The sequence below is a fragment of the Chelonoidis abingdonii genome, chromosome 8 (genome assembly GCF_003597395.2).
Source record: "Chelonoidis abingdonii isolate Lonesome George chromosome 8, CheloAbing_2.0, whole genome shotgun sequence".
Classification (NCBI taxonomy): domain Eukaryota; kingdom Metazoa; phylum Chordata; order Testudines; family Testudinidae; genus Chelonoidis; species Chelonoidis abingdonii.
In genome coordinates, this window is record NC_133776.1 from 28,822,938 (window position 1) to 28,845,703 (window position 22,766).

A 22,766-nucleotide genomic window follows, 5' to 3' on the forward strand; every position below is an offset into this window, starting at 1 on the left:
TAAATCTGAGCAAAATGACAGTTAAAACTAAGAATTTACTAGTAAATTTTATAGCATCATTATACCTACAAGCTGTTGAAATTTCCTGTAACATTAATAACTTATCTCTAAAAATCTGCTTTTTTTAAACTTCAATGAAAATTGGGTTTCAGGACTGAAGAATGTGGGATATGCATGAAGCAGTTATCCAATGTGCTTGCTTGTTGCACAGAAAAGAAGACCTAGAAGGGGAACCACAGCAAAATATTCATATTGGGCCTCATCCAAGTGTACTCAAGTCGGAGGAAAGACTTCCCTTGACTTCAATGGCTGTTGAATCAGGCTCACTGTTTGTCAAAGTCAGAGCTGTCAAAGTAGCTTTCACACTTCTGATCGGTGCCTTTTTAGCTTTCTTAATACACGGAGATGCTGACAAACTGCACTGCTGCAGCATGATGGGAAGACAAAGGCTTAAATTTCTTCCAAGTCCTTTCACCAAGTAAGTGGTGCTCTTATTTGGTGCAAGTGCTTAGCAGTACTGGGTACTTGGTGGAAGGAGCTGCTTTTACCATGGAAAGATAAGGTTGTTATGGGCTGCTCTTGAGAAGGGCTAAGCACCCTCAAACCCTCTTAAATCAATAGGAATTGAGAGTGCTTAGCATCACCTTGACTCTGACAACACTTCTAGTTTTCAAATTCACATGCAAATCTGAGCCTCCAGTTCTGAAATCCTACTCTGTCTGGATTACAGTCCGTTCTTTGCTGGCAACCGTAAGTACCTCTGATGGTAACACAAATCAAAACAGTGGTCTGTAATATGCATTACTTTCCGATCTGACTGAGGAGTCACTATGAAGACCAGATAAGTAGCATCTGTGAGAGCGTTATGTTTTCAGCTGAGAAGGATGAAAGCTGAACCTACATCAGCAGAAGGAAATTCCTGGAAATGAACTGAGTGTTCTGATACTGTAAAAAATCCCACTGATGTCAGAGGGCATAAAACTGAACAGAATTTCTCCTACAAGGGGCTAAATTCTAACAGCAATTACACCTGTGCAAACTTGAAATAAGGTCTCAGTGGTGGTTCCATGGATCTTAACTGCTCTAACTGAAACACAAATCTGGCCCTTACTCCTTAATTTGATCACTTTCCCACTGAAGTCATGGCTACTTATCTTAACAGAACTTACATAATTCTTACTTAATTCTCTAATTTGATCATTACTGGCTGTATTAACCCTTACTAAAAGCTGTGTTAGGTTTTTACAAGAAAATTCCTAGCAGAGCTAGTGAACAAGACCAGGAACATACTGGTGTGACCCACGATGCCCAGGGCAGCCCTCACTGGAAATGCCAAGGTCAGGACAGGCTGCTGTCATAAGTAGATAGGTAAGGTAAGGGTTAAGTTTCTTTTACCTGGAAAGGGTAACCAAACACCTGACCAGAGGACCAATCAGAGAACTGGATGGTTTAAAGTCAGGGGCGGGAATTTGTATACTCGGGGTCTTTTTTGTTTTCTCGGCTGTGAGTAAACAAGGTTTCCTCCTAACTCCTTCTTATTTCAAATATTATACCAAAAGTCTGTGAGTACAAAGGAACCCCCAAAGCAATTCGGCTATGAGGAGCTTTGGGTTGTACGAATAGATGTGGATGGCTGTGTCTTTTGTTGTTTTCTCGGCTGTGAGTTAACAAGCTTCCTCCTAACTGCATCTTATCTCCAAGTGTCTCCTACACATCTGTGAGTACAAAGGAACCCCAAGCAATTCGGCTATGAGGAGCTTTGGGTTGTATTTACATGTATGTGGATTGGTTGGACTGGTTTAATCGGGCTATCTTTTAAATCAGACTGTTTCTTCATATTTTCTTATAAGCAAGAGCCTGTATTGAGTTTCTTAATGCAAGATTATTGTTTATATTTTCCTTCTTTTTTTTCTATAAAGTTTTCTTTTTAAACCTTGTGAAAGTTTCTTTTTCTAGTAAGGCAGAGAAAGTGAAACCTCTGTATCAGGTACCTGTCTCCCTCACGGGAAGGCAGGCACGGGGAAAGGCAAAGCCAAGCTGTTGGTATTTTGCATCTCAATTGTCCTGAGGGTAGAGAACGCTTATCTCTTGGGAAGCAGAGAAACCGGTTTCTTGATACTCGCAGGCTAGACCAAGAGGCAAGCCTGGGAAGGAGGGGGGAAGGGATTTTCTCCCCTGCTTTTAGCATCCAAGGGATTTGGAATCTGGGTGTCCCACCAAGGGAGGGTTGGGGACACCAGAGAGAGGAAAGGGGGGATCAGGCCCCATCAATTCCTGATCTGGTGGCAGCGAGAATATCCAAGCTGGTAGTGAGCTTGGGGGAGTTTCAGGTAAGCCCCCAGATTTTGGACGCAAAAGTCCAGGTTTGGGACAGGACCAGATTGTGGACGCTAAAGTTCAGGTCTGGGACTGGGAGGCTAGATTACCACAGCTGCAAAAGGGAGAGCAGATACCCACCAGTCTTGAGAGTAACACTGAAGTTATTCTCCTCAACCAGTCACAAATTGTGCTTCTGATCCCCCACACTGGTTATCAAGAAGCAAAAAAGAAATCACAGCGCCCTTTATGCATGCCAGTTCTCTGGCTTCCATAAGCACATAAGTCCAGTACAATGAGAAGTTATTTTAAACTCTGCTCACATATACACAAATGTTCTTCTGACCCCAAAGGGTCAGCCACGTCATCAGGTCAGTATAGATTTGGCTCTTACCCAAAATACCACGCTGGCAGCCAATCCTTCAGTGTCTAAAACTAAAGGCTTATTACAAAGGAAAAGGAAAGAACAAGAAGAGAGATGGTAAAACAGTCACATACAAAGACTTCAAAGTCCATATATCAGGTTCCTAGCAGTACTGGTGAGTTTGCTGGCTTGAAAGTCCCCCTGGAATACACCCACAGCTTGGATGGGTCATTCAGTCCTTTGTGCAGAGCTTCAGTTTGTAGCAAAGTTCCTCCAGAGGTAAGAAGCAGGATTGAAGACAAAATGGAGAAAATGCAACTGTCTTTTATAGTCTCTTGCCATGTGGCCTACGCTTCCTTTGTTTCAAACACAAGCTGTCCAGCACATGGCTTGAAAGCCTCAGAGTTCTGTCCATAGGCATGTCCCTGCATGCCTAGCTGAGTCATAAGGTGTATCTGCCTTCTCTCAGTGGGTCAGTTGTATAGTTGATGGCTCTGGATGGTACATCAAGCAGGCTTGGCAGTGCTGATGCCAAACTGTCTGGGGGTGTCACCCAGAAGCACAGCACAAGTTTTGAAACAGACATATATACATATCTATAACCCATTATGCAAAGGTGATACAAACACATAAATGAGATTATCACATCTGGCAAATTAGGCCATGTAAGGTATCTGCAAAAATGTTATATCTGGCATAACTCATTACAATTTTACAGTATTTATATTCATAATATCCTCAAGTGTCCCCCAGATTCCATACAGTGTCACAGTTGGTATGTATTCTGGAGTATATAAAATAAGAGCACAGCCACATTAGCAAAGGTTAATGAATTTCTCTCTTTAAACCACCTATCACATAGTAATAATTCACTCATTTCAATGGAGCATTTAAATTTCTCTGATTTCAACAATGTTACTTTTCTTCTCAGCTATTCTACTGGGTCCCAGTTCACCTTAAAATTAGGTTACAATGATTTCTGCTGACTTTTAAAGCCCAGTAAAGCCTCTTTAATTTGCACAGATTGGGAGACCCAATGCAAATGAGTGAATTGAGGGAATTAATAAGGAAAAGAACCACGTAGTTTGACAACTGTAGTTTACTTTCACTTACTCATAATACCTAACTTCCAGTTTAAAAGCATATTTTGTTAATAAACTTAGTATATGAAACCATAGGGCTGCCTCTGCTATTAAACCTCTAAGAGGGCAAAGCTTGCCAATTTTTTTAGCAGATTATAAAATACACAGATGAGAAAAGCACTGCAGCTTCAGTTCCTTCATCATTCACGTTTGTTCCTTTCTTGCCCCCATCAGTTGTCTTACTAGTAATAAAATATATCTGGAGGATGTCCAGGATATGAGAGGCTAAATACAGAGACGAATACACCGGTGTAGAAGGAGTCAAATATTGTCATTTCATCCCTTTCCTGTGTATATGTTTATGAATCCCTTAAATTTATGCCTCATTTTGCACCAACGCATCACATCTACAGGTATGTCTACACTGGCCACGTTACAGCCACAGCAGCAAGCTCTGGCATTTTTTAAAAAACCCACCCCAAATGAGCGGTGGTTGCTTTATCGCTGGGAGCGTGGCTCCTGGCAATAAACTGCAGTCTATATTGGCGCTTTTCAGCACTAAAACTTTTGTCACTCAGGCGGTAATCATTGTTTTTTCACACCCTTGAACGATTAAAGTTTTAGCATTGAAAGTGGCAGTGTAGACCCAGCCTAAATTGGGGAGTTGTACAAACATAACTACACCAATGCAAAAATCCCTTTTGTAAGAAAGGGCAAGTATGCTTACGATTCACAACCACTTACCAATACAGCAGCATGCACAAAGGGGGAATGTATATGACAGCTGTGCATGCACATGGGTTAACTTACCACTATAGCTTTTAGAGATGCATTTTTGAGTACTCAACTATCTATTGTGTATGAAATCTAAAATATGTTTGTCTGTTTTACAACGTCAATGTCAATGCAAATTATGAGACGTTTCAAGGATATTCACTTTGGCCAGGAGCAAATGAATTTATACTTCAATGAAAAATCCTGCCATTGACTCAGTATGTACTATTTTAATATATTTTGCAATAAACACCACAAATTTGTTCCTATTCAATTTAATTTAATGAAGGAACTGTCCAAAATGCGAAGTCTCTATTCTTGTGTAAAACTGAGTTTGAGAAAACAGACCTGATTCTCACTTACATCATAGCCTCTTTTTGCCGGAGTCATGTACAGGGACCTTGATGTAAGCGAATCAGCCTCCACAAAGCAACAGAAATGTGACAAAATGAACAAAATTGAATCCACCTTTCCCATGAAGTCCCCAATTAAAACCATCAGTGTATATTGTTGAAAGGGGAAATAATTTGGTTTCTGTAATACAATACCTCATCAGGACTTGCTTACAAAATAGTTTTCTAATCAGAAGAAATCTGTTCCCTTGGTGGATCTCAGATATTATCCTGTAATTTATCATTGTTAAAGATGACTAAACTGCCTAAAGCTTTAATCCTATCACAGGATCCACTACTGTGGACCCTTTATGCTTAGAGAACTGTCTCATTCTCCCTTGATATATGGTAGATTTACAGGCATAACTGTCACCAAGGTAGATGGTAATTCTTTGTGTGTATATTCCCCCATATATCAGATCAATAGTTCCATTAGCTGTAAGAGCTCTTACATATATTTGTAAGAACACTATATTGTAGCCAGAGAGCATGATACAAAGCCCACTGCAGTAAATGGAATCTTTCTGCGTCTGATCCACTGAACTCAATTGAAAGACTGGGATTATGGTCCTATCATGCCCCTAGACATGCTGATAGTTCTGAGCCTACTTCAGAAAAAGTAGCATAATATTTATGTATGAAACTAAAGTTAATGCTCTCTAGGCAAAGGTTCTGTGAACGGATGCAAATCATTCTTACCAGTCATTACAGCTTTAAAATGAAGGCACTCTGGAAATAAAAATTTCAACTCCAGTTTCAACTAAAGTTTCAGTTTAATAAAAGGATTTTTGGAGTCTATATGCTGGATCAATGTTCTCTTCTCTAAATGCTATGGCCCAGCTAACCTTCACCCACTTGCTGTCCCATCCATAGTGTTTCTGGCAGACTAGAAGGATAGAAATACAGAGCTAGGGATCATGCTCCTTATACAGAGAACACCCAACTCCAGTTGCATAGCCAGAATCTGTGTCACCACACACTGATCTAAAATGGATGGATCAGAATAAGGCTGATTTAAAATTCTGCAAAAATATTCATTGTTGTTCATTCTTATCCTTTCATTCAAAAGTCCCAGTCCATGGGTTTTCTATTATCCAGTTGATATAATGACCAGATTGCGATGTACTTAATCCTGCTGAATAGTTGCTTATATCAAAACTATAAAAACTCCATGGTTCACCTGTGCTACAAGAACTGTTTTTCTGCATATAAAAGCCTGAGCCCACATTAGGGGATAGCAAGCAGGGCAATTGCCCAGGGCCTTGTGCCACAGAGGCCTCCGCAAAGCTAGGTTGCTCAGGGCCTTAGGCTTTAGCCCCATCCAGTGGGCTTTGTGCTCTAAGCCCCGGCAAGTCTAATGCCAGCCCGGCTTGGTGGACTCCCTGAAACGTGCTCGTGGCATCTTCCCTCCCACCCCCCAGGGCTCCAGACCCCTGGTTGCTGAGGGCAATATAATGCACTGCATTATTAACTTAGAAACTGATGCCTTTAAGATGGGACTTATGTTCTTATGACAGTCGTTCCAAACTTGTTTTGCTGCTTGTGCAGGGAAAGCCCCTGGCAGGCCAGGCCGGTTTGTTTACCTGCTGCGTCCACAGGTTCGGTTGATCCTGGCTCCCACGGGCTGCAGTTCGCTGCTCCAGGCCAATGGGAGCTGTTAGAAGTGGCGGCCAGCATATTCCTTGGCCTGCGCCGCTTCCAACAGCTCCCATTGGCCTGGAGCAGCAAACTGCAGCCAGTGGGAGCTGCGATCGGCTGAACAAGTTTGGGAACCACTGTCTTGTGACATAAAAGCAAAATCTGTCTTCCGCCTGCTTGTGGTAATTAAAGATACTATGGCACTTTTTAGAAAAATGCAGGGGCCAAAGCAGTAGTGTAGTTGTGGGTGTACTGACTTCTCAGTGGGGGAAGACGAAGTTGAGCGTAGATTAGTCCACCACTTTTTAACTGCTACACCACTGGCTCAAACCCAGCATCATGGCCAAAAGCCCCTAACTCCAACATTCTGGCTGCTGCAATTCTCTCTGCAATTTCAATAGAGTAGGGGGTGGGGTGGGGCATTCTTTTTATTTTCTTTCCTAATTACCTGAGTAGTTATCGTACATTATTAAACTGTTGCAAGTCAGACTAAAGGTGGCTGCATTTCAGTGGCGGAAGAATGAATCCATATGTTTAAATACATAGATTACTGACCTAAATCAAAGTGCTTTGGAAGCCTTGAGGATTCAGTATCATACCTAACACTTTAGTCCTATGTTCCTGTTACAATCAACTACAGCCTTAAAAGCACTGGAGACTGCTGAACACATGGTCAGTGCTGAAAAAATTAATAATGCTGTACTTCTAGAATTAAAAAAAAAAGAGTATTCACAGATGCCTAATTAACCCTGTCTACACACAGGTACAATTTTACAAATCACTTGGAGGCATTAGGGCAGACTCCCAGCTGTTTTAGGCACAGTGAGTTGAGGCTGCAGGGGAGGGAGGGACAGGAAGGGAGAGGCCAGGGGCTAGCCTCCTAAGCCGAGAGCTCAAGGGCCAGGCAGGACAGTCCTGTGGGCCATCGTAGTTTGCCCACCTCTGGTTTAGCATCAAAGTTATGGGTAAAATGAGGTTTTGATGTGAAACCAGGTGAAATTTAGTGATTTCAACTCTGTTGGAATGTGAAGTTGCTGGAAAAGGTGCAAGCCCAAGTTAATCAAAACAACCACAAGCCCATACTTCTTCCTTTGTGTCTTAAGGCATGGGTGGGGACTTAGAGCTGGGTTCAGTTCCTGACTCTGCCACAAACATGCCTCTGACTTTAGGTAAGGCACTTATCCTATCTGTAAAATGCTGATAGCAGTATTTTCCATTCTTCCCAGTGATACTGAGGCTAAATTAAATGTATGTGAGGTGCTCAGACACCAAGAGGGCATATAAATGGGTGGGACATATAAATACATAGGTACTTGTTAACTGTGTAGTTTTACCCATATCTTTCTGCTAGCATGTATGTAACATGATCTGTGAATGCATCACTTCCACAAGTACTTTATTTTTGTGTTGTAATAGGTGTGCAAATCTTGCTTGTGTAAAATTAAATTTTAAAAATGGATTGTTCACAAACAAGGGCAGTTTACGGCTACAGGAGAGACAAATACATACACAACCATTTCAATACATAAATGGGTCATATTTAGGCTAGGATTCCTCTGCTCAACATCCTGATAGAGATCAGCCTTAGATGCAGATTCCTACTATTTGTTCCCACCCCTGAAACTGAATTTCAGCCACTTGAGGTCAAGAGCTCCTTGTACTCCAACAGCCTTTCCTGGTGTTCTTTACACTGCATCTGGTCAGCTGTTATAGTTCTGCAGAATTCCCAGCAGACTTGCAATCAGACAGCAGCTCTAGCACTCCCTCCAACTCTTTCACAGTTTTTGAATGGTAGCTTAGCAACAAAGGATTTTCCTGTGAAGGTCCTGAGACTGCTCCCTGTCTTTCCTGAATCCATCTGACCAGGTACACACATATTAGGTCAAACTACAGAGAAGCTAGAATGTCATAGTAACTGTCATAGCCATTGATTCCATTACCTATTCAATGATAGGACACATTAAAAACACCTAAATGTGAAATGCACAAATGTGTAGCATGAAAACTAAACATCAGTTAATTGAGTTTTTTGTCATAATGAAGGAAAGCAACTGAAATCTGCTAAAATTCACTGTTAGCAAACCTGAGCCCAAACGATGGCTCTTAGACGTAGTGATGTGCTGGTGGCAAAGGTGACTACCCATAGTACCCAAGTCACAGTGGAAGAAGGTATTATCCTTAAAACCAGAGATGTGACTAAATACAGATACAGCACATTGCAAAACAATCTCCCCCATGTACACCAATGCACTTTTTTTGTGACACTCCCCCTTCAGTCTGCTCCTATAATCAAAAACCACCCTCAATTATTCCAGTGAATTAGGCCCCAAAGAGGAAGGCTATAATTATAAAGAACAGACAGTGAAGGTATTCGGGACTTAAAACAAAGGAGAATTACATGCGTGTGAGCAGGGCAAGACACAGTATGGTGGACACTGGACAGAAATCCATAAGGGAACTTGAAATGTCAACCAGCATCAAGATCAGAGTATACTGTTACAGTAAACTGGCTTTCTGTGGAAAACAAGGAAGACGAATTTACTTAGGTATTAAACTCTTAGAGGACAGAAAATGGATGTTCAAGGGCTATTTGAACAAGTGTTAAATACAAGAACAAAAGGGATATTGCTAGGTAAAAACCAAATTAAGATGGAATTCTTTACTCAGAGGAAACATAAGTTATGAAATAAACTACCTTTATTAAGGCAAGGGGAAAGAGGTACTAATATGTTAGGTGTTTCGCAATTATGAAATGTTTCACAGACTTGCTAGTGCAAAACTATAAAAAAATATCAAAATGCATCAGAAATATAACAACTAGACTGTGTGGGGAGGTTGCAGGGGCTGTTGACTTCTGAAATATACATGATGGGCTGGCGAGCTATGATGAAGCACCAGACAGTCGGGAAAAGGAAGTGCTGCAGTACTTCTACCTTCATGGTTGGCAGCATTGCAGTCAACTCCTCAGTCTGGCCTGATAGTGCATTAGTGGGTGTAGCATACTGAGAAGCCTGGCTGTAGGTGGGAGGAGAGAGAGATACAGTGGGGAAGTAAGCGAACAAGGCGACAAAAGGAGGAAAACGGGAAGTGAAAGAAGAAAGGGAAAGCACTATAACCATGGGGATTAAAATGCTTCCACCCTGCATCTTTTTTCCAAGAAGGATGTTGAGCACATGATCAATCTCAGAAAGCCCTGATTCATGCTGATTCCTCTTGAGGGCTCATTACAGTGAGGTGTGCACACAGTGGGAATGAAAGAGCAAAATGGCTGACCAGCAAAAAGATAAGGTGGGCAAGGTAACACCTTTTACTGGACCAATTTCTGTTAGTGAGAGACAAGCTTCGAGCTTACGCAGCATTCTGTAAACATAAAAACTTGTCTCTCACTAACAGAAGTTTGGGAAGTAAAAGCTATTACCTCACCCACTTTCTCTATAATATCATGGGATCAACACAGCTACAACAGTACTACAAAGAGCAAAATGGACTAGAAATAAAATGGAGGCTATATTAGTCTATACGTTAATCACTTTTTACACACAAGCCTATCTGTACCTTGAATAATCATTTGCTTTTTATACTCCTCACTCAAGCAATTATTAACCAAAATCTTGCCACACTGATTTCAATGATAGGTTCTAAAAGGCAGCAAGCAGCATAGAAATGTCAACACTTTGTATGAGTTTTTCTTTAGATGACTTGTATTGTGGATGTTCAGTCCCACTGTAGACCAGCAATAATGCTTGTGATGTGGGGTATACAGCAGTAACAATAATCACTTCTGCTGCTATCAGATGCTTCATTTCATTTTGAAGGGTAATCACCTATAAAAGGCACCCAGGCCTTGGTGAAAACAGCCGTGATGTGCAGTGCACGCTCTACTAGGTAACAAATGTAGAAAGTTAAGTAAGAGAAAGTACAGTGATGTGTTATTTTTCTTTGTAGCGTGTGACTCTTATGCCAAATAAAGGGAAAATACCTCCAAATACAAATAAGAGCAAAGAGTCAATCTGGACACATCCTCTCTGGCAATTAAGACCATATCACCATGTCAAGAAACCTAGGCTTAATTTACATGCAAGAGTTTTGCCAGTTTAACTAAGGTTATGTCTACACAGCAGCACAGCCATGATGCTGCAACTATGCTGCTGTAGCAACATAGTGTAGACACCACCTATGTTGACTAAGGCTATGTCTACACTACGTACCTCACAACAGCATGGCTGTGTCGCTACAGCCACACTCTTGTAAAGCACGCAGTGTAGCTGCTCTTTGTTGCCAGGAGAGAGCTCTCCTGTTAACAAAATAAAACCACCCCCAAGCAGGGGCGGTAGCTTCATCAGCAGGATAGCTTCCACACCAGTGCTTTTCGTCACTACAACTTTTGTCATTCAAGGGGGGGGGGGGTATTTCACACCCCTGAGTGACAAAAGTTTTAACGATGAAAGTGCAGGGTAGACAAGACCTAAAGCATTTTTTTCCATCAATGTAACTAATCCATCTCTCAAAGAGGCAGTAGCTAAACGAACAGAAAAATTCTTCTGTCAACCTAGCCATATCTGCACATTTTTCACAGCCCTGAGCAACAAGCTAGATCAGTCTAACTCTTGTAGACCAGGCCTCAATCACTTTAGTGAATGATGTAGTTAAATCAGTGCAACCCCTTGGCTGGACACAGTCAAATTGGTTTAAGGGTGCCTTATCAATGTAGGATAATTCAATTCTTACCAACTTGAGTTAGATCAGTAGAACGCACTCTTAAGCCAATGTAGCTAAATTGGTACAGCTTCTGTGTTTAGACAAGGCTTTACACCTTCTTTTGCCTGGCAAAAGCAAGTTAATATGACAGTCTTTCTCCACTGCCTTGCACCTTGGGTAGTCATTTATACCTATGCAAAGTCGGTTGGAAATGTTAACATTCTGACTTGATATCACTTTACACACACATTGTATGGATGCAAATGACTACACAAGCCTGATTCTCATTTACATTAGGGTCACTTGAAACCATTATGGCAGTGTAAAGGGACTGCAGAGCGATGTAAATATAATTTACATTGCATGATTTATGGAAATGAAAATTCAGACCACAAGGCACAAGAGAGTCCCTTAAAGTCCATCATATTGCAGATATCCTCCTTTGTTGCAATTTCTTGAAAGTCCTTGAGAGAACTGTATCAGCAGAAATATTGTTTTCAAAAGAATGCAAAATAGATATGACAAACCAAACAATACCACTTGGATCACCTTCTTTTATTACAGATTAACTAACCCTCTTTGTGAAAAAACAGAATTATTTGAGTAACCAGATCACTAATGCTAGAAAATCTCCCCCTCAAAAATTGGTTTCTAATTCTAGGGATGTAAAATGTTTAAGTCTCCCCTGCTTCCATCCCAGTTTTACCCACGCATTGATCAATAAATCTGGCAGTGTTCCCCAGGAAATGAGAGGTCTGTTCATCCATCAGAAAGAATTCTCAAAATAAGAAAGGAATGCAGAGTCCTAAATCAGATATGAAGCTTCTTAGTTTCTGTAGTTTTTTTTAAAAAATCTTCATATTGTGTAATAGATGCAGAACTTTCTAAAAAACCAAAAAGACATCTTGCAGATTTGAACACCACATCCGAACTATAGTTAGGGACCAGTTTCCATTTTACACCACGCAATCCAGTCATACTCAGAGAAACTAGTAATGATCTAATCAATATTTCTTATATTGTAAGCTCTTTGGGGCAAGAATTGTTTCCTCATACATATTTATACAACAGGGCTCTAGTCATGATAGGAACTTTAAGGTGGAGCTGGTGGGGGAATTTTTCTGATAAACCATTTTCCTGTTTGAAAAATGTCAAGGATCTGACTCAAACATAAAATCCTAAGTTTTAGCGGTTGACATAGTTCATCAAAACAAACTGTTCGCAGGAAAGGCTGGTTTTCATGAATTACTTGACTTGAAAAATATTAGGCAAGGAAATACCTCTTACATTCAGCTCATATTCAAAAGATAAACTCAAAAGCATGTCTGGACCAACTTCTGTTAGTCAGACATAAGCTTTAGAGGTTGCGTTCACCTCTTCAGCCACTGAAAGATATTACCTTATCTACTTTTTTCTCTCTCTAATATCCTAGGTTCAAGAGGGCTACAACACTGCATATAACAATTGAAAACTTTGGACATTTTTTAATTAAAATTCCAGCTTCCCGTTCAAAATTTACTTTAATTGGCTAAATTTTTTAAACAAAAACTGTCAAAATGCAACATTTTGAAATTATCAAAACAAAACATTTTGACTGACCAGAATGCACATTATTTCTTCAATATGCTATTAAATGAAAAATTGAGACTGACTTTTTGTCATGATTTGGGAAAAGAAAATTTTCCCACATCTCAAATATTTTCCCAGAACGGGAAACCAACGTCCCACTCCACTCAAGTTTCTAAATATTTATTTTAGTAAAAGGCTAACAGTAACGACTAGATATGGAATTCATTTCAAGATTGAAACAATCAGGCTGATAAAGAGGTGTGAGCCAGGGGAGGCATATGCTGGATACTAAGTTAGAGTTCACCAACTATTACAAAACCAGCCTCTCTTTAAGTATGAAGCAAAGACAACTAGATAAAGTCAGACTTACAGATAGCGTACTCCCCCTGCAGTAAGGGGACTGCAAAATGCATATAATTTTCAGTGGTACAATCACACAGTTATATGGATGCATGGAGTATTAATCATGGGTATTATTCATAGCAGCTGAGCATTATAGTTAAGGCCAGCCACAAGATGGAGACATGCTCACACTCACTGAGATGGCTTTTTTAAATGATAAATAAGACTGCTCTTAATTTTGGCAGATTCCAACGTACATCTGACAGTTGGGAAGTTGAAAGTTTGACTGAATTCAAAAGATCTTGAGAATATACTGTTTAGACACAGTTACCAGAAAATAAATGTTTGCAAATACAAATAATTTTATTCTTTAAAAAAGATTAAGTGGGCATGCAAATTTGACTTATGAAAGCAGCTTCCACATTCATAAATCAGATCCATAATATACAGGCTTACAGTAAGTCCTCACTTAAGGTTGTAGTTATGTTCCTGAAAAATGCGACTTTAAAGTGAAACCATGTTAAGCAAATCCAATTTCCCCATAAGAATTAATGTAAATAAGGGAGGTAGGTTCCAGGGAAATTTTTTTCACCAGACAAAAGACTATCTTTTTATATATATTATATATACATAAATTTACACACACACAGGCACACGCACACACGTTTTAAACATATATATATACACACACACACACACACACAGTATAAGTTTTAAACAAACAATTTAATACTGGTACAGAGTGATGATGATTGTGAAGTTTGGTTGAGGTGGAGGAGTCAGAGGGTGGGATATTTCCCTAACTGCTAAATGATGACCTAGCAATTGGCTGAGCCCTCAAGGGTTAACTCTCTCACTCTACAAGGCAGCAGGAATGGAGGGAGATATGCCCATTTCTCCTTTAAGGACACTGCCTTGTTAATTAGATCAGCTTGCTGAGACCACAGCTGCTGCAAGCTCCCTCCATCCTGAGCCCTAGTGTGTCCCCCCTGCTCCATGGAAGATGGGGTAAGTGGGGTGCAGGAGCAGGGGCGAAGGGGGACACCCTGACATTAGTTCCCCTCTCCCTTCCCTTTCCCCTGCACAGCAAGCAAGAGTCTCAGGGAGCAGCTCCAAGGCAGAGCACAGGAGCAGCACATGGCAATGGGGGGAGGGACAGCTGAACTGCAGGCAGCTGCTGCACAGGGAACTTAGGGGAACGGGGAGCTGATAGAGGGGTTGCCAGTCCACCCTAGTTCCAAGCCCCCATCAGCTAGCTGCAACTGGCTGCTCTTCCTGCAAACAGTAGACAAAGCAAAGTAGCTGCCAAACAATGTTAGAAGAGAGCATTGCACACTTTTAACAAGCATGTTCCCTAATTGATCAGCAACCTAACAACGAAACAACGTTAACCGGGATGATTTTAAGTGAGGAGTCACCGTACTTCATACTAAAATGGTGTTGGCAAAGATGGAAAATCCAAAATTTCTTTTGCTAACCTAATTTATTCCTACTAGAGGCTTTTGCCATGGCATATGTACAGAAGATACTGACAGAAACAGAAGGGGACAGATCCTCCAGCTGGTATAAATTGGTGTAGCTCCACTGAAGCCAATGGAACTATGCCAGTTTATGCTGAGGATCTGGCTCAACCATAAAAATCACAGAAATAGATTTAACTATTGACATAGATCAGTAACCGATAGCAATGCAAAACAACACAGAATGAAAATCCATTCTGAAATGTAATAGCCTAATATTCAACTTGGCACTTCCCTTTCCTGGTACTTTTATTGGTAATGCACTAAAAATATCTAAGTGATCTACAACTGCCCAAGTGTGAACCCACTCGAATCAGTGAAATAATTATAAAGTGCTTCAGTTGCACATTTTAATATAAGTTGAGTCTCAAAAGCAATGGAAATTTCTATAGAAGCACATTGCAACTGCTTTCTGACACAGCAGATCTGCCCCAGGATTCCATACCATACTTGGCAGGAAAAGCTACGAGGTAAGGCAGGCTAGAAAGGCTGCTCTTTATCTGGCTTCATCTCCAGTTTTGAGCAATATGTCAAAACATTCAGAGCATGAACCTTTTAAAGTATCGAATGGCTTCGAGGTAACTCAGTTCTTCCAACTAACTCCCATTGACCTTCTGTTATTCAGGGTGCTCAAGATACGGTACTAGGGCAGTGATATGCTGAAGAGGACAAGTTCCATTTTCAGAAAACTGCAGAATCCTTTTCGAGAATAACACTTTATTTACAAAATGCCATCCCCCTAAGAAAGGGAAAAGCCAAAATACAAAGCTAGGAATATGTACACTTATTTATCATGCCTGTGCTCTCCCTTATTATAGATATAAAATTAAAAAATGTGATGATCAGAATCTTAAAGTTTGAACTTTTTTTTATATTACCAAGATCATAGAACAAATCTTTTTGTCATGTAGGTGGCATGTAAGGCATTTCTTTAACCCCATCACTCTTGAAAACAGAGCACAACCTTCTCTTCCAAAAACGTGGCATCCATAACTGAAGGTTTTGAATACCATTTTTAGCACTCATTCATCTCTACAATAAATGCAACTTACAAACTGAATACTGTAAATCATTCTGAAAATACTCCCAAAACAGCTGCCAATATTCTTTGGCCATAGCTGCCCAGCAAATTCACAGAAATGCACAAAATTGTGTGTTAAGAAATGATATTGTACAAAGGGACACAATGCATTCATTCTACTGACCGCTGTATTTCTTCCAGTCAAACATCAGAGAATGCAGTGCTTACATTCAGTGGTCCCAAGTGATAGTAATTATTTCCCAATCAATAGCTGTTTCCATATAATGTTTGAATACCCTACACACAAGTCCAGTAGACATTCTACATGCCCAAGTGCTGTATCAAAGATTGCTGGTTAGCATGAAAAATGCACAAGGCTAGTTGTTTCAGAGCGGTAGCTGTGTGAGTCTGTATCTGCAAGAAGAAGGAGGAGTACTTGTGGCACCCTAGAGACTAACAAATTTATTTGAGCATAAACTTCCTTGGGCTAAAGCCCACTTCTAAAGCACACCTGGCCAAATTCTGTTCTGTTACCCCCAGTAACTGCAATAAATAGTATTCTGGATTTCCAATGTTAACTGAAACTGACAACAGAATATGGGCCAACAAATAGAGTGGCGTATAAAACCAAATCAGTGTCCCTTTCATCACAAGAGGTTAACGTTATTGTACTGTTTGTCATAACAATTATCTATCCTAAAGGAAACTAGCAATTGTATTTTTGCAGTCCTTGCTTCAATAGGCATCAAATCATTTGGGAGATTCACAGGCCATGATTCTGGATTCTAGACAGAAAAACATCTTGTTACTTCCATCGCTAAAAAACTCTCTTCTCTCTTCAATGCACATCCTAAGAAAAGGAAACGAGTAACAGCAATTTTCTTCCATTATTACACACAACTGTGAAATTCTAAGATGAGACCTACATGATGCAGGGGCTGAAAAATCCCATATTTATCACAGATTTCTTTTTAATGTATATTTTGTTTTTAATCCGTATCACTGAATCTGAATTATGAGTACACTTAAAGAAAAGACTCCTTTAAAACTATGAAGGTAGATCAAAACAAACCTATAAACTCTTAAAAACAACAACAAAAACACCCAACTCTGGACTCCTTATATTTGGGATAAATTGTTTAAACTGAATTTAGATAATTTCAGATTAAAGATTATACTAATAATAAAATAGTATGCATGTAGCACCAATGTGTTAAACACTTTGCAGATAAGTAAGCAAACAAGATTCTTGCCATAAAAAATTTACAATGTACAGACAAAGGATGGGGGGAAGGGATGCAATATAAGCAAAAGTGAATGAACAGTGAATTTTAGCATGTATCTGTAGGTTGTTTAAAAAAAATTGTCAGGGAGGACTAGGTTGTATAGGACTTTTAAAGTAAGTGTGATTAAGGGAGGACTTGAAAGAGAGAAGGGAAACATAGCAGATCAAGTCAGGGAAGGGCCCATGCCTAGGGGATAGCTTGAAAAAAGGAAATAAGATGAGACTGGAAGGATACAAGGGCTTTTTAAAGATGGCTTAGGCAGAGCAAAGCATTATCATGGAATGGCATATTCATTTTCTTGCTCCTAATATCAGTGTGCTAAAAACTCTCCCAAAGGATCTGTTTTAGACTGAAATTTCTGAACGAGAAATGAATTAAAAAAATCTTTGAAGAAAATTAATTCAGACTTTTGCAGTAAGAAGAACATAAAAAATAGGGATTTTTAGCCATTAAAAATCTTGCTCAAATGTGAGATTTTATGTCGTAACCCAGAGTAGGTTTTAGTTTAATTTTTTTTTAAAAAAATTTGGTGCGTACATAATCATAACAACGTAGGAATTACCAGACTGGATCAGATCCAACGTCCAAATAGTCCAGTATCCACTCTCCTACAGTGGCCAATATCCAGTGCTTCAGAGAACCTCACAGCAGGCAGCTGTGGAATAATCTTCCCCTTCCAACCTCCACCCTTCCACTAGGTCTCATTCTGAGTGGTTGAACTCTGAAGCATGAGGTTCAATATCCCTTTCACACAATTTATCATCAATTAAAACTGAATATTCTTGCTATCAATATAAAATGTCCAGTTTGAATTTTGAATATTCTTAACTTACTCTTCTTGTTCTAGTTCAGCTGTAATTTGCTGGATACACTGATACCGTTTTATTATCAGTATCTTGAATGTGTGTCCAATTTACAGGCTCCTCAGTTCCTAGCAGATTTCCTCTCACTCTTGACTTAAATACACTTGACTTAAATCTTATTTATTTCATCTGCCAGTAGTCCAGTTTCATTTAGATTATGGTGGAACCCAGCCCCTCTCCATAGGCTCCACTTTGCCAAAATATTCCCCAGTGTTTAATAAATTTATCTGCCTTTTGCACCATCTTCTCAGCCAGGCATTGAAATCCTGAAGTTCCTACTGTCTGGCTGAACATTTTAGAGAAAGCTACCACTGATGTCCTGGATCTAAGTTTTCTACCTGGAATTTTTATCTTCCAGAACTTCTCCTGCATTTCCCTATGCCGTTTGTACCAACAGAGACAACCACCATAGGTTCTGTTTAGGTTTTTTGTGATACCTGCCATGTTTGCACCTAGCAGGCAAGTCATCATGCAGTTTGCACAGTAACCAAATACCCATTGTCTATATTTCCATTGATCTATCACTTGCCATTTTGAAAGAGACTTTAAAAGAAAAGGAGAGTCAAAGGCAGAAAACATATTCACTCAGTACACTCTGTCATACTGTTAATAACGTTCACCAGCAGAAGCAAAGAGTGCAATTCACTACAGCACTAAGGCACTGCAACTTTCTGGCAAACAATTCTTTTGCCATGAAAGAACATTTTCCCTAAATGAAGGGCCGTCTCTTTCTGATTCATGTCTAAAACTTGAACATCAAAACAGGCCCAGGATGTACTGAAGAGAGAATGTACACTTGTGTTTAAATATTGTATATCACTTTTATTATATCAGAAATTACAATTTTGCATCCATAATTACAGTCAGAACAGGTGCTATAAAAGGCACACTTTAAAGTGTGGCATCTATGGAAACAACACATGCCACCAATCACTGTTATCTATAACGATGTTCAGGTCCTGGGATATAGTGGAAGGCAACAGAATAACAACAGAACCACACTAAATCTTTTATATCAAAAGATTTTAAAATGATCACTAACAGATTTTGCTATAATAGGGCTTCATGTACCAGTATAATTATGATGTTTTGGAGGAATGAAGAGAGAAATCTTTGCCTTAATGAGTTCCTGAAAATGAACAAGTCAAACTTATCTGCAGATGAGACAGCAATCATTTTAACTGTAAACTATACAGTTTCAAAACTGAGTACATTAGTTCATTTCCATGAATGCTACACTGATGTATGTTTATTTTCAAATAACTATTTAAAAGAAGTACAGACAGCTTAGAGTTTTCAACAGTAAATTTTTGCATATTTTACCTTTTGTAAACTCAAAAAGCTAAACTTTGAGATTTGTGGGCTCTCAGTAGATACTAAGCACTTTGTGTGGATTTGACACACTAACAGGAAAAACACAATAATTTGATATCACTTCATTTAACAGAAAAGAAGTGCTTTATGTGAATCACTGAAATGCAGTAATGGAGTCTGATGGTAGAGGGTGCTATGTTGTATAGGGATTGTATAGGGAATGGAAAAAGAAAGAGGACTGCTGTAAGGAAGCTGTTAAGAGCCAGGCTGCCCCATTAGATCCAAGAGGAGAATTTGGTCTGACTCTGTGTACTAGCTCAGCTGCACTTTTAATGCTTTGAGGATAGTTTTTACTATTACAGTACGAATACCTAATGCAGTTTTTTCCTTTAGTCCTCTTCATCTTGATTACCACTGGTGCATTACACCAGCACTCAAAAGAGCCACTGTGAACATTTCTCCTTGTGTTAGGTCTGAACCCTAGATTTTTTCCTGCCCAGGCAGAAAACAGTCTCCCTTGTTTATTATTCAAGAGCTGGATTCTGTTCCCACTGTAATTCCTGGAAGTTTTGCCACTGACTTTTGTAGCTATAGGATTTGGTCCTAACAGAATAAATCTGGGCCTTGTCATACATGTATGCCAACTATTAGTCTGTGGCAATAAGCATGAGTGGTAGTGGGAAAAGTGGAGATGCTCCTACTTCATTTGGTGCCAGTGCAACTGCTATTGGAATACGGTGTCCAGTTCTAATGTCCACAATTCAAAAAGGATGTTGATAAATTGGAAGGGGTTCAAAGAAGAGCCACAAGAATAATTAAAGGGTTAGAAAACAGGCCTTATTGTACTCCTTGAGTATTACTATCTATTTAGCTTAAAGAGCTCCATTTTGTGTGAAATTAGAAATTATAGGCAACCTATTTAAAAAATTGTGTTGGCTCTCATTGCATTTTCAGGATTGCAAAGAAGAGTTTGGAGTCCTGAAGAAACAGCTGAAAACAAGTAGGCAGAGGCAATATTCCAATGCATTTCCCTATATTTACTATAGCAAATATCCTGAATACTGCAAAAATTGGAGTAAAGTTATTTTGGTATCAAAGATTATTGACAAATTTAAGGGTGACCACTGTATGGAGCAGTGGGCAAAAGAGGACCAGGTGGCTGGGCAGTATGACAAGGAGAGCAAGGGGAAGAAGGTAGCAGAAAAGTATATGTGGGGGGAGTGGAGGACTAGTCAGCAGAGAGCCAAGGGCAGGAAGTGAGAGGAAAAGTATAGATGGAAAGGAGATGAAATTAAGAGTCTGATTAAGTGTTTTCAAAGGGACAAAACACTTGGTGCATTTAATATTGACCCATTTACCAACAGTTAATATTTTTCCATTTACAAAATTGCTGAAATTGCCCACAGATGTCATGTAGTAGGAAATGAGGAGGTGGGTGATCTGCACAATGGTGAACAGAAGGATGGTTTGAGATCCATGAGAAAATCTCTCTAGTAAGACATGGTCCACACTATGAAAAGGTTTGGAAACACCTGCACTAAAGTCTATAGTTATAACTAGCAAGACGACTCTTAGCAGCTGCTGTGTCCACTAGTGGCAAGAGAATAAGAGGGATGGGGAAGACATAGATTAAATGGAGAAAAAGTAACACAATTTCCTCCATCTGTCTGCAAATACAGAATAGCTTCTTATTTTTTTTAAAGGGATGTAGATTCACTGACTCATTCCAACATTACATTCCAGTTGCAGTAGAATTACAGATTTCAACAATAACTGGCAAACTGTTCAGTTATTAATCTCTAGTTGCTTCTGCCATATCCTCAAATCCCTTGATAACCTTTTAGTAACTATGGAGCCCCCTCTTTATTGACTGTAGGGGTTAGCACAGAGTATCTCAACACCAATATAGAAATCCTTTTAAATGAGATTAGTTACTGCTTGTGAAAACAATTGGTAATGAAACCACAATCAAGAAATCAATTCAAATGTTGAAAAGTATCTGACTATCCTGAGATTAATACCTTCTCTTTGTTAAATACATACTTAAAGATTAGGCAGCAACTTTACCAGTGACATAAGTACAGTGGTACTTATAAGTACAAATTCTGCCCTATACATCCATGCAAAAACACTCACTGGACCAAATTCTTATCATGTAGAACACAATGCCAAAATACCCATGGACTCCAGTGGGCCCAAGATCTGGCCCACTGCTTGCAATGGAAGCTGCATGGATGTAACCACAGAACACAATTTGCTCAACTAAATTTAGTAACAGTCTTAATGCACATTTTAACTTTTATTACACCAATAAAATGTAAAGTCTTCTCATGACAAAGCATCTTTTCAGATACTGAGAGCAGCACAGTGTCACCACTCATTCCTGGCCAGGGTTTATTCCTCTATTAAACCCAGTCAGGTCACTTCCTGTGTACATCTCACTATCTAGTCAGTGATCAGTCTCTAGATCTGACTGTCTTGGCTGCTTTCACACTCTCTCTTTTGGCATCCTATCACCAGTTTGTCTTCTATAGAGTCCTAGCTATTGTAATCCTTTTTAATGCAGTTAATCCCTTACACTGACTTCACATCCTACTCTCCTTCTAACTTTGTCTCAAAATCATTCCACTTTACACCTGCCATCTTCCGAATAACTCTCATCTCTACTGCCTCTAGCCTTCTGATGTCTGTTTTCATTTAATGCAACTGCTCCCAGACCACAGAGTAATACGGTTACTGGTTTGATAAATTTTCACTTTGGTACCAAACATCCTATTTTTTATCAGCACATCTCCTTTTAACCTTATCCTTGCTGGAACTATCGGCACTTATCAAGCTTCCTAGGTACACATAAGATTTTACTTGTTCTGAGACTCCACTGCTGCATTTCAATACTTTATCTATTGCCCGTTTTCCAAGATGAAGTGGTTGTAAGTCCAAGCTGACTACACCAATTTACCAAGGTAGGGAAGAGGATCATTAATTCAAACATGTTTGCCATTTGTACAATGTCATCGCGTAAGCTAAGGAGCTTAACTCCAGATCACCCAACATCACACTCTCCAACTCACAGGGGCTGACTTTCCATTGTGCCGAGGGTGCTCGACCCGCCCCACCCCTGTCCCCCTGGCCCCAGCCCCACCTCTTCCCACCCTCTCCTCCAAGTGCCACATCCTTGCTCCTCTTTCCACCCCCCCATCCTTCTGCACACAACAACAGTTGATTGCAGTGGGCAGGTAGCTCTGGGGGGAGGGGGTGGTGCTGATAGGGGGGCTGCTGGCGGGTGCTCCAACCCCCACCATTTTTCCCCCATGAGTGCTCCAACTCTGGATCACCCAAGGAATCGGCACCTATGCTCCAACTTGTCTGCTATTCTTAAGGTTCAATTTAAGAACATCATGATGCCCCTTTGTCTTACACCAAACTTTAACCTGAACCACTTGCTTAATTTTTCAGCAATTCTTACAGCACAAAAGAATGAAGGTATTAAGGGCTAAATTCCACTAACCCCTAGGAGTGATCTATGGACAAATAGCATGGTGGGTCTGATGATACATTCAGCACTAGAATCTTCTCTTTAGCTCAGG

General features: G+C 39.9%; 1 protein-coding gene across 3 annotated transcripts in view; it reads right to left on the reverse strand.

Annotated features, from left to right (window-relative positions):
- RNF13 (ring finger protein 13) overlaps nt 1–22,766 on the reverse strand; it is a 92,550-nt gene that overhangs the window by 48,853 nt on the left and 20,931 nt on the right. The window lies entirely within an intron of this gene.